At 38.0% G+C, this 10,220-nt stretch overlaps 1 long non-coding RNA gene across 1 annotated transcript; it reads left to right on the forward strand.

Annotated features, from left to right (window-relative positions):
• The first annotated feature begins 687 nt into the window (after positions 1 to 687).
• LOC122066130 lies at positions 688 to 1,868 on the forward strand. The gene is made up of 3 exons (XR_006136249.1): positions 688 to 825; positions 983 to 1,108; positions 1,655 to 1,868. It is a non-coding gene; the product is annotated as an uncharacterized LOC122066130 (long non-coding RNA).
• The last annotated feature ends 8,352 nt before the right edge of the window (positions 1,869 to 10,220 follow it).

A 10,220-nucleotide genomic window follows, 5' to 3' on the forward strand; every position in this document is an offset into this window, starting at 1 on the left:
CCAAATCTTTTCAGTTTCTCTGAAACTTCAGTTTCAAGAAAGTAAAATCCACGGAGGGGAGGGAGATCACCGTCTGCAGCTCTACTTCTAACAGGGAGACTGACTCTCCGTTTAGCCAACCACTGCCAAACGAGGTAGTAGTTACTCAGGAGAGAAACAATTGTGGAGAAGGAGTAGGTAATGGCTTAGATATGACGAAGGGGAAGAAGAAGAGAGGGAGGCCCAGAAAGTATGGTCCAGAAGGGAGCATAGCAATGGCTTCCTCTCAGAGGTTTTCCCCACCCTCTTCCGAGTTCGCTCTGAATCAGAATAGAGGGCTGCAACAGATTTGTGTATGTTAAAAATTAAATTAAAATTTGTGTATTGGAAAATGCTCTGTAATTTGTATGGTGGAATGTGGTTATGTTGTTTTTTGCTTAGTAAGAATCCAATAGTGCAGTAGATTTTTTTGCCAATGACTGCAGCCTTAATTTGTTCGAGTCAACCTTCCTCTTACTGATGTATTATACTCTTCGAAGATTTAACAGGGAGAAAGAGAACTTGACCTAAAGGCACTTTTGTGTGCAGTGCTTAGTTTAATTTAATATATCAATATTTCTTTAGACGACCCAAAAGTAGAACTTACATGAATGAGCATCTAGTTTTAAAGATACACCTCTAATGAAAAAAGAGGGCCTGTATTTAAATCAGATGGAAATGTCTCAAACAGTTAGACTTGGTTCAATCTTGCTACTGATCTTTGATTTGTTATTTTAAGGTGAATTGGTTGTGAATGTAGAAGGAAGAGACTTCACGCCGCACGTGGTTATTATATGTACGGGGGAGGTAATACTTTGATTATTGAATTTGCCTTATGTGGCCTCTTGAATTTTGAATCTATCATTCTTTATTTGTCAACTTTAGGAAGTGCCTGAGAGATTGATTTATTTACCTAGGACTTCTAATTGGGTCTACATGACAATGGTATAACTTTTTCTTGTAGAATGTCATGGCAAAGGTAATTTCACTTATGGGTCCTCGAGCTGTTTGCATTCTCTCTGTAAATGGATCTATTTCGAATGTTACTATTCGTCAGCGTGGCTCCTCTGGCGGTATTTTGACACATAAGGTATGATATCAAATTTTATTTTCCCCTTTTCTCTTTCTTTATTTTGAGATTGTTAAAAAAGGATGTGCACCCAATGTACGAGGTTCCTGTCACTGCTGGGTCTAAGGAGGGTCATAATGTACATAGCCTTACTGTTATATGCTTATTATGATAAATGGGGTCATGCATGTAATTAAGTGCATATAATTAAGTGGAAGTCTTAGGAAGATAGGAGAAGTTGTGGAGTTGTGTCTTCATATAGGAATTACAACTGATTAGGAGTTGCGTGGGTAGTGGATAGGTAGTTCTTTTATTTGAAAGTTGATTAGTTACTATCACTGCTTGTAATACTTTATATAGGTGGCAATCTAATGGAATAGGTAAACTTGAATGACTATTGTGTTTCTACAAATTCTCTTTGGAGAAGGAGGTCATGGTTCCCTCAATAGAACCAAAAACGTAACAGCTATGTCCATAATGATATTTATACTTTTTCTGATTTTATTTTCCTGTTTATCTCTCTTCTCATCTAATCTCCTTTTCTCTCTTGCTTATTCACTTTATTAGCTAAGAGGGAATTCTCCCTCCAAGCATCATTTGGTAGCGGAGCTTGGCTTCAATACTCTGCATTCACGCTGCCGTGCAAGAGGAAGTTCAAGAAGACGGCATGCTTTTTCTGCAACCTCAAGCTGTTTAGGTTGGAGGGTTCACAAGTATTGCCCACAAACTTTCCACCCACAGAGGCAACATAGGAAGACCTTGCTGCTATGCGCCAACAATTTCTTATATTCAGCCATGAGGACAAGACGAATTTTCAAGGGGAAGGGAATTTTTTTTTCGCTAAAAAGTCATGTATATTAAAATGAAAGAAGAAAAAAGAAATATAGTACATCAGATGAGGAAGGGAGAAATACCCAACACTCACACTAAGAAGAGAGGGAGAAGCAGAAACTCCACCTTCGGCATTGCCATCAGCAGAATTACGCAACTACCCAACTCCACCCAAAACAAAAAATCAGGAAAGAGAAGAAGATCCTAGGTGAATCTGAACCTAGGCCGGCCCGATGCATCCATGTCTAATTCCATTTGAACCAGAGTTGGCCAAATTGAAATCGGCTCTGACACTTCAAAACGAGCAGCTGACTTTGACAAAAAATCCGCCACTGAATTTGCTTCCCTATAGCAATGCGTTATTTTCCATTCCACATCCTCCAAATAAGAAATACAATTTATCCATCTTTGCCGAGCTATCCATGGACTTTGCCTCTTCTGAAAAATAGTCACAACTTGCGTTATTTTCCATTCCACATCCTCCAAATAAGAAATACAATTTATTGTAAGTAGTGGATAGGTAGTTCTTTTATTTGAAAGTTGATTAGTTATAATAAATCCAACCCATTGAGTTGGGATAAGGCTGAGTTGTTGTTTGTTGTTGTAGGGTGTCTTTTTTTTTTTTTTAGTGAAATTTAATTATTATAACTGTATGTAATACTTTAAATAGGTGGCAACCTAATGGTATAGATAGACTTGAATGAAAATTGTATTCCTACAAATTCTCTTTGGAGAATGAGGTCATGGTTTCCTTAGTAAAACCAAAGACGTAATAGCTTTATTCATAATGTTATTTATTCTTTCCCCTTATTTTATATCCCTATTTATCTCTCTTCTCATTTAATCTCCTATTTTCTCTCTCGCTTACTCACCCTATCAAGATAGTTAAGAGTGAATTTTCATCTTCACGCATCACTTACCCCCGCTTTGTGAAGAGGATGTTTCTCGACCCAAACCCTTAACCATTAGGTCACAATGGAGCAACCGTATTTTGTGATTGTTGACGAGATTAACTCTTTTAATTGCAAATATGTCAAGGGTTGGCTTCTTTTTCTCCTTTACGAGTAACATAAATAAAATTAAATCTTAGTCTCAATGCTAATAGCTTCCATGTTCTATTCTTTATTCAAAATGTGCTGAATTATCTTGATACGAAACAAATCACATTTTAATGAGCACAAGGAACCTTAGAACTTGAGGATGTATTGGAGTAAAACCCTTAAAGGTGTTGTTCAAATACATTAAAACCTAGATAAAGTTGGGTGCAGTCATATCTTAATCGTGTCTCGAGATTCATCTACACTGCTCTTGAATGTTTATGATTTTCTTCTTTGCAAATTTTTAAATGGATCCAAATCACTTTCCTGATATAGATTGTTTGCTTAGTTGGACTACTGTTTACCTTCTTGAAAGTCATGTAATTGCAAATCCTAAAAAACCAAAAATCCTCCCTAGGGTTTTATCGTATTGGTGTGTATAATATCGTATTGGCCAATACGTATCGGTATCAGTTGGGTATTGACATGAATTTTTTTTTTCCCTAAATTGTATGGTCGACGGGTCAAAACAATTATATAAGAGACCAATACAGTCCGATATGGGACTGATATGGTTCAATACTGGACCAAGATGGATTGATACAACTAAGATACACTTGATACATGTCCTCTAAACCTACAAAACAGAAACCGTGAGTAGATATGAAAGCAAGAGAAATCAAAGACCTTGGAAAATTTTTTTTCTCTTTGATATGAGTTTGGGGATTGACAGTGCTTAAATCATGGGTCAAAACAGATTTGGGTGAAAAAAATGTAAATCTGCAGATCTTTTTCTCTCTCTCTCTCCCCTTTTGTGTGTTCACAAACCTCTTTTTTCCTTCTTTTTTTTTTATATATATTACGACACTAGACTAGGTAAAAATGACTCAAATCGCTGCATCAAGCTGATCTCCGAAACCATATTTGCTTGGTTTGTCCTTCAAACCTAGTGGTATCTGAACTACATTCCATGGAAGATCTCTCCTTGCTTTAGGGAGGCAAATCCAATGTGGATTACCTACCCAAACAAGTTGCAAACACAGGTGCATCGAACACCATGATAGATTTCTCTCTTCACATTAAGGAGGAACTTGTTGTTGATGCTTTATCTAGAACAAGGTTCAGGTTTTGCTAAAGGTTGATTGGGTTCGTTGCTGATGGCAATGCTGAAGGTGGGGAATTTCTTTTATCTTTATCAAATCTAGATGCAGGTGTAGTTGTCTGATTGGTTTTCCTGTTTTTTCTTCAGGTTCCATTTTTCAATAGTAAAATATTTAGCAAAAAAAAAAAAAAAAAAAGCCGATATATTTTAACATTTTGCATAATAAGGTATAAATATAGAATAAGCATAGGGTAATAATTCCATATTGATCCAAATCAACCCATATGCTATCATTTTTAGTAAGATTTCAGCTAGAAACTTACATGTATTATAATGTGCTTCTCCATGGGTATCTAGTAAACCATATATGCAGGGGTATAATTGGCAATTATGCTTCAAAACTGTATTTTATATGTATCATAAGCAAATCCGTGCATTTCTTGACCATTTTCATGCGTATCTTGTGTCTCTCCAACACGCTATGATACGTGTCTTAAAATCACCACTCCGATACGATACCTAATATATACTTTAAATCCTTGATCCTCCTTCCACCCAAACCACTTTTTGACTCAACTTCTTGTAAACTTCACTAGTATCTCTTATTTGTTATGAATTTCCCTATTATATTGAAGTGAGGACCCTTTCTCTTCTATACTCAAAAACTCATAAAGAGAGAGAGAGAGAGAGAGAGAGAGAGAGAGAGAGAGAGAGAGAGAGAGAGAGAGAGAGAGAGAGAGAGAGTTATCCAAGAAGGCCACCTATTTCTACCATGCTTCGGGGTGGGGATGATGTGGTGATTCTTAACAATGGGTATCTCAGGAATGGTCTTGCTAGGTCATGTACTAAATTTCAGAGCCAATTCATCCTCGTATTTGTCAGCAATCACAGGTTGGAATGCACCCTTATGTAGTCATGATTTTTCAATACCTAGAGTTGCCACTTACCCTACTCCAATTAGGCTGAAACTTGATATGTGAGCAACAGAACTGATGTAAATCGATGACAGAGATCTGTTTTCCAGATTATGTGCCATCAATTAGCACTAATTTGGGTAGCCAGCTTGTATGTTGAAGAGTTCGGAGATAAATCAGATAGCAATTCCAGCCTTATGTATTGACTATTTACTTGGAAAATTGGTGATTGCATGGAGTATCCTTTGGAAAATTATCTTCCAGATTTGTGGGCCCCATAGCCAGCTGAGGAGATTAGCCTTGAAGATCAAAATGTTACTTGCGTGAAGACCTTCTTCCTAAGGGAGATCGAGCTGTCAAAGAGCTTCATCTAATTTTATTTTATTTCTCTGTAACAGGTATTAGTTAGGATTAGTTTCTAATTCTAGTTTTCCAGATTTAGACAATAGGAATTCTAATTATATTTGGCTTCTATTTTGAGGGATTTATTTGGATTTTTTGGAGATTACTTTGGCTTGTGTATGGGAGGTTCTTCCCCATCAGTTTTTTAATTGACTTCCACTATAATAAATATAGGAAAGGGAGATATTACCCAATAGATTTGATGAAAAGGATCCATGTTGCCTCATTTAGAGCTGTTTAGGTGGGATGTTCTTGTGGTGGTGCTTTGTTTTTTCCTCTTTCTTCCCCTTTCTTTTCTTTTTCCATTTTTGTCTTTCTTTATGTTTCCTATTATTTCATCCTTTGATGGATCCATGTATCCTACCCCATTTAGTTGGGAAAAAGCTAAGTGCTTGTACCTTCCTTTCTTCTCTTGATAGAGATAATGCCATTATACCCCAAACCACGTATGAGGAACACGAGAGAGAGAGAGAGAGAGAGAGAGAGAGCACCTTCTTTATTCTTCTTTCTTTTCTCTCTATCCACTTTCACTCAGAGAGACATATAGGGGAAAAGTCGAAAAGATATACACATCGAGGGACAAAGATAAAGTCCTCGCACGTCTTTGTTTTCCTCCTATATATATATATATATATAAAATATAATAATGTAAAACATGAAGTGACGTGAGATGGTGGAAGAATTTTCCACCTCTCACCGCCTTCAGGTCTAAAAGGGTGTCGATCCCCCTCGTTAATCTGAGGAAACCTAGCAAACTATCTCTTTGGCTCATGAGGAGGGATCTTCCAAACTTATTATGTGAACATCTATGTATCTCTTCAACACAAGCTTTCTACGATGACGTACATCTAATTTCTCACGTTCTAGGAGTGCCCACAATATCTTGCCAATGTCTTTCTCACCTCATTCTTCACCTTGCACATTCTTAGTGCGTTTATCATTTTGTGTGCTTCTCTATCTATGCATGACACCATTCCGTATATACCACTTTTTTATGCAATTCTGTGACACTCATATAACATTCTGTACAGTGCTAGTCCCTTGAATGAACAACTCATGATCGTGGAATGGATCTGACTTTGCACAGGTAACTTCCCTATGCAGCTAATCCACTTGCATGGCTTTCTTGCTTGTTCGTCTTGGCTTCATCATATTCCGGTATACCTGCATTTACTGATGTGGTGGAACTTTGGTAGATGGTAGTTGCTCCATGGTAGATCTTTTCATCAATTGAGTTTCAATTGGTGGTTCTTAGAGAGTTGCTCCCCCCTGTTCACATCACCTATACTAAAGATAGGAGCATAATCACTACCGTTCGTATCTCTATTGTTATTATATACATCTCCCCCATCATTATAACCTATAGGAGGAGAATTTGGAACAAGATCAATGAGATCATCAGTATGAACAATCTGTTAAGTGTGATAGGAAATTCTACAATTAGAAAATATAATAATAAATCCATCTGAGTAGACTGAAAACAATGTCTTTTTCATATGTCTTCTCCTCTCTTCTTGAATCTCTTCTAAGTTTTATGTACGCCTTTTTCATTGGTCTTTCCTTTTTGTAGTAATAGCATGTAATTTCTTTCCGTGAATTGTTTATACTTCCCCTCGATCTTCTATGACAAATGCTTCTTGTTGATGTGAACCTAAGTTTTCCATCTGTTTCTTCATTCAACATATTTTGTCATTTGACTCATTATGAGCATCCCATCTGGTGTAGAGTAACTACAAAACTCTATAGTGTCAGATAATAAGCTGAGAAGTAATAGGTTTTAACTTATCTTGAAACATAGTCTTTATAGAGGAGAGTTGATTCATATTGCTTTGCATATCATTCAAATGTTTTGCAACTGAGATTCTTTCTCCGTACTTCAGGTTCACAAGCTTTCTAATCAAGAAAGTATATTTTTACCAACAATCTTTCTTTCATGCAGTCCTTTTCTTTTCTTTCATAATGACTATGTTAAAATTTCTGTGGATATGTGATAGAAAATTATATCGTCAAGAAATTATTAGATAAATTTAATGGTTTTTTTATCCAAGTTCTTCAATTCAGCATTTGACATTTTTTTTTTCCACTGTTTCACTCTCTATTAAGCTTACAGATCTTTGTAGTAAAGCAAATCTTCCATCTTGTCTTTATAAGTCATCCAATTGTTCCCATTCAAGCTAATTATCCATGTTATGATCCTTCCATCTATTGTTTACAAACAATTTTAGGAACCTGACTCTGATACCACTTGTTGGGAAAAAACAAATCCCTTCTCCACTTGTATATAAGTTAATGAAGATACACAAAACAATACACATTCATGAAATAATAGTATACAAAAACAAATCAAACCAACCAAAAAAAAAAGTTTCAATTTTAGCGTGAAAACCCTTCTCAAAATGAAAAGAAAAATCACATGACCTAGTTCATATAAAAAAATTTACTATGATAAATGATAGGATTATATATCTTCTTTCTAGGTAATGCTGGAGGCTGTAGACATCAAGTATAATGACTCTTCTTGATTAGCAAAATAACTCATCAAACAAGTTGGATTCACAAAATACCGTACTCTCACCTCAATATTCGATGAAACAAATACATACTTTGATGCAATTGCAATTGCAATTGTTTGGCTAGGCCATAATGACCCACTTTAGAGGCCTAAGCCGAGACAAAATTGGCCCTACACATTTTTTTTCATTTTCTTTTATATTAGCTATGTAATATGATTCTAGAGATTATAATGAAATTTAATGAATAGAAGAAATAGCAGAATCCTTGTGAAGAGCTGAGCATGTGTTGGTTGTGCCTCTTCTTTACCACTGTTGTTTTCTTAAAGAATGACTCATCTGGTTGAGTTAGTCCTCTCCTTCACTTCTCAGTATTTGTGTGGGCCCACAAGTGACCTAATAAGGGTTATTTCGACCTGGGTTCCGCATCAACATTTCTTTCTTCCCTTGGCAGGGAGAATGTTGTTACTTCACATACCACAAACCAGACACTAGAGAGAGAGAGAGAGAGAGAGAGAGCCTTTATTCTTCTTTCTTTTCTTTCCACTTCCACTCATGGAGTTGTATAAGAGAAAATAGATGCGAAAAGAGATGCACACTGTGGGACGAAAGTAAAGTCCCCCTCACATCTTTCCTTTCCTTCCTCTCTCTCTCTCTCTCTCTCTCTCTCTCTCTATATATATATATATATATATATATATGATAACATAAAGCATGAATGAACATGAGAGGGTGGAAGTCACTTTTGCATCTGTCACCGCCTTACCGCCTTAGGGTGTAAAAGGGTGTGGGTCCCCCTTATTGATGTGAGGAAACGTAACATATAGGTCTTTGATCAATGCATACATATGCTTCTTCATTGTCTTATTAATTCCAAAGTTTATCTAGGCCTATGCTCGCACTTGATAATTAAACTTGGTCAACATTTTGAATCTAGAAAAATATTTTTTTAAAAGATTTTTCCTGTTGTAATTCATGATTTCCTTTCATTTTTTTAATGAAACCGTGTTTTCTTCATTGTCTTATTCATTCCATAGTGTATCTGTTATTCTTAATTGATTGATATCCATTACAGAGAAAGAGTATTTTATTATCTTATTCTCGTGATATTTGGTCTATGCAGGCATTTTTGAGATACTATCTTTATCTGAATCGTTTGCAACTACTGAAATTGGTGTTATACAGAGTACAACTGGTGGATTAAGTGTTTCAGTGGTTGGCACTGATGGTTGTGTGGTTGGTGGTGCATTAGGTTCAGGTCAATTGACTGTTGCTAGCCCGATTCAAGTAAGGCGTTTCTTTATATATGAATATGCATTGACTAAAATAACTGTAAATTCATTGTAGCATTTTGACATCTTGTATTTTGTAAGCTTATAGTGTGTTTTTCCATTCATTGCCTCCACCAAGGAAAGTAGCTTCAGATATTCATGGGAGTATATATACCTGTTGCTGCCAAAAACCCCGCTAGTCCAACCTACACAAACACAGACGACGGAGGCCCGGAACTTTGTCCGGGGTTAGTCCTCCGACGCTCAAGTCAGGGTCGGCCGCACAGTTCAATAAGGGAGTAATGGTGAGGGTGTTAGAGCTTACCTTCCCTTTCTTCCGTGCCTTCTTATATAGCTCTTTGGCCTTAGGGTTTTTCCCCCTTCGGCCTTCTTAGAGTCCTACTCGAATACGTCCAGCCTTCTGGGGGGAATATTCCCCTCATGCAGAAGACGTGATCCCGCGTGATTCTGCGGGCGTTCCTCGGTGATTGCGCGTGCTCGAGTGTGAGTGGTCTCTTGGAACCTTCGTCTGGCGGTGGACACGTGTCTCAGAGGCGACACGTGTCATGGCCCTCACCGAGGGGTTATTTTGGCTATATCAGGAGCCCCCTTACTTCCACTAGGAGCTTCTTCCTGTGGGAGTAACCATCTTCTTTGGTTGACTTGTTCCTTCGGCCTTGGCATTACCAGTGTCCAAGGTTTGGGGTCGATCGAGAGGGACCTTTGACCGCTTCGGATTGACTTTGCTGAGCCCCCTGCCGAGGGAGGGACTTTTGGCCAGTTCCGTTCGTCTCTGGCCGAGCTCCCAACCGAAGGACAGACCCTCGGTCAGGTCTGTGCGGCTTTGCCAAGCCCCCTGCCGAGGGACCCTCGGTCAGGTCCGTTCGGCTTTGGCTGAACTCCCAACCGAAGGAGGGACCTTCGGTCAGGTCCGTTCGGCTTTGGCCGAACTCCCAACCGAAGGAGGGACCTTCGGTCAGGTCCGTTCGGCTTTGGCCGAACTCCCAACCGAAGGAGGGACCTTCGGTCAGGTCCGTTCGGCTTTGGCCGAACTCCCAACCGAAGG

This window comes from Macadamia integrifolia, unplaced genomic scaffold, assembly GCF_013358625.1.
Source record: "Macadamia integrifolia cultivar HAES 741 unplaced genomic scaffold, SCU_Mint_v3 scaffold2253, whole genome shotgun sequence".
NCBI lineage: Eukaryota > Viridiplantae > Streptophyta > Magnoliopsida > Proteales > Proteaceae > Macadamia > Macadamia integrifolia.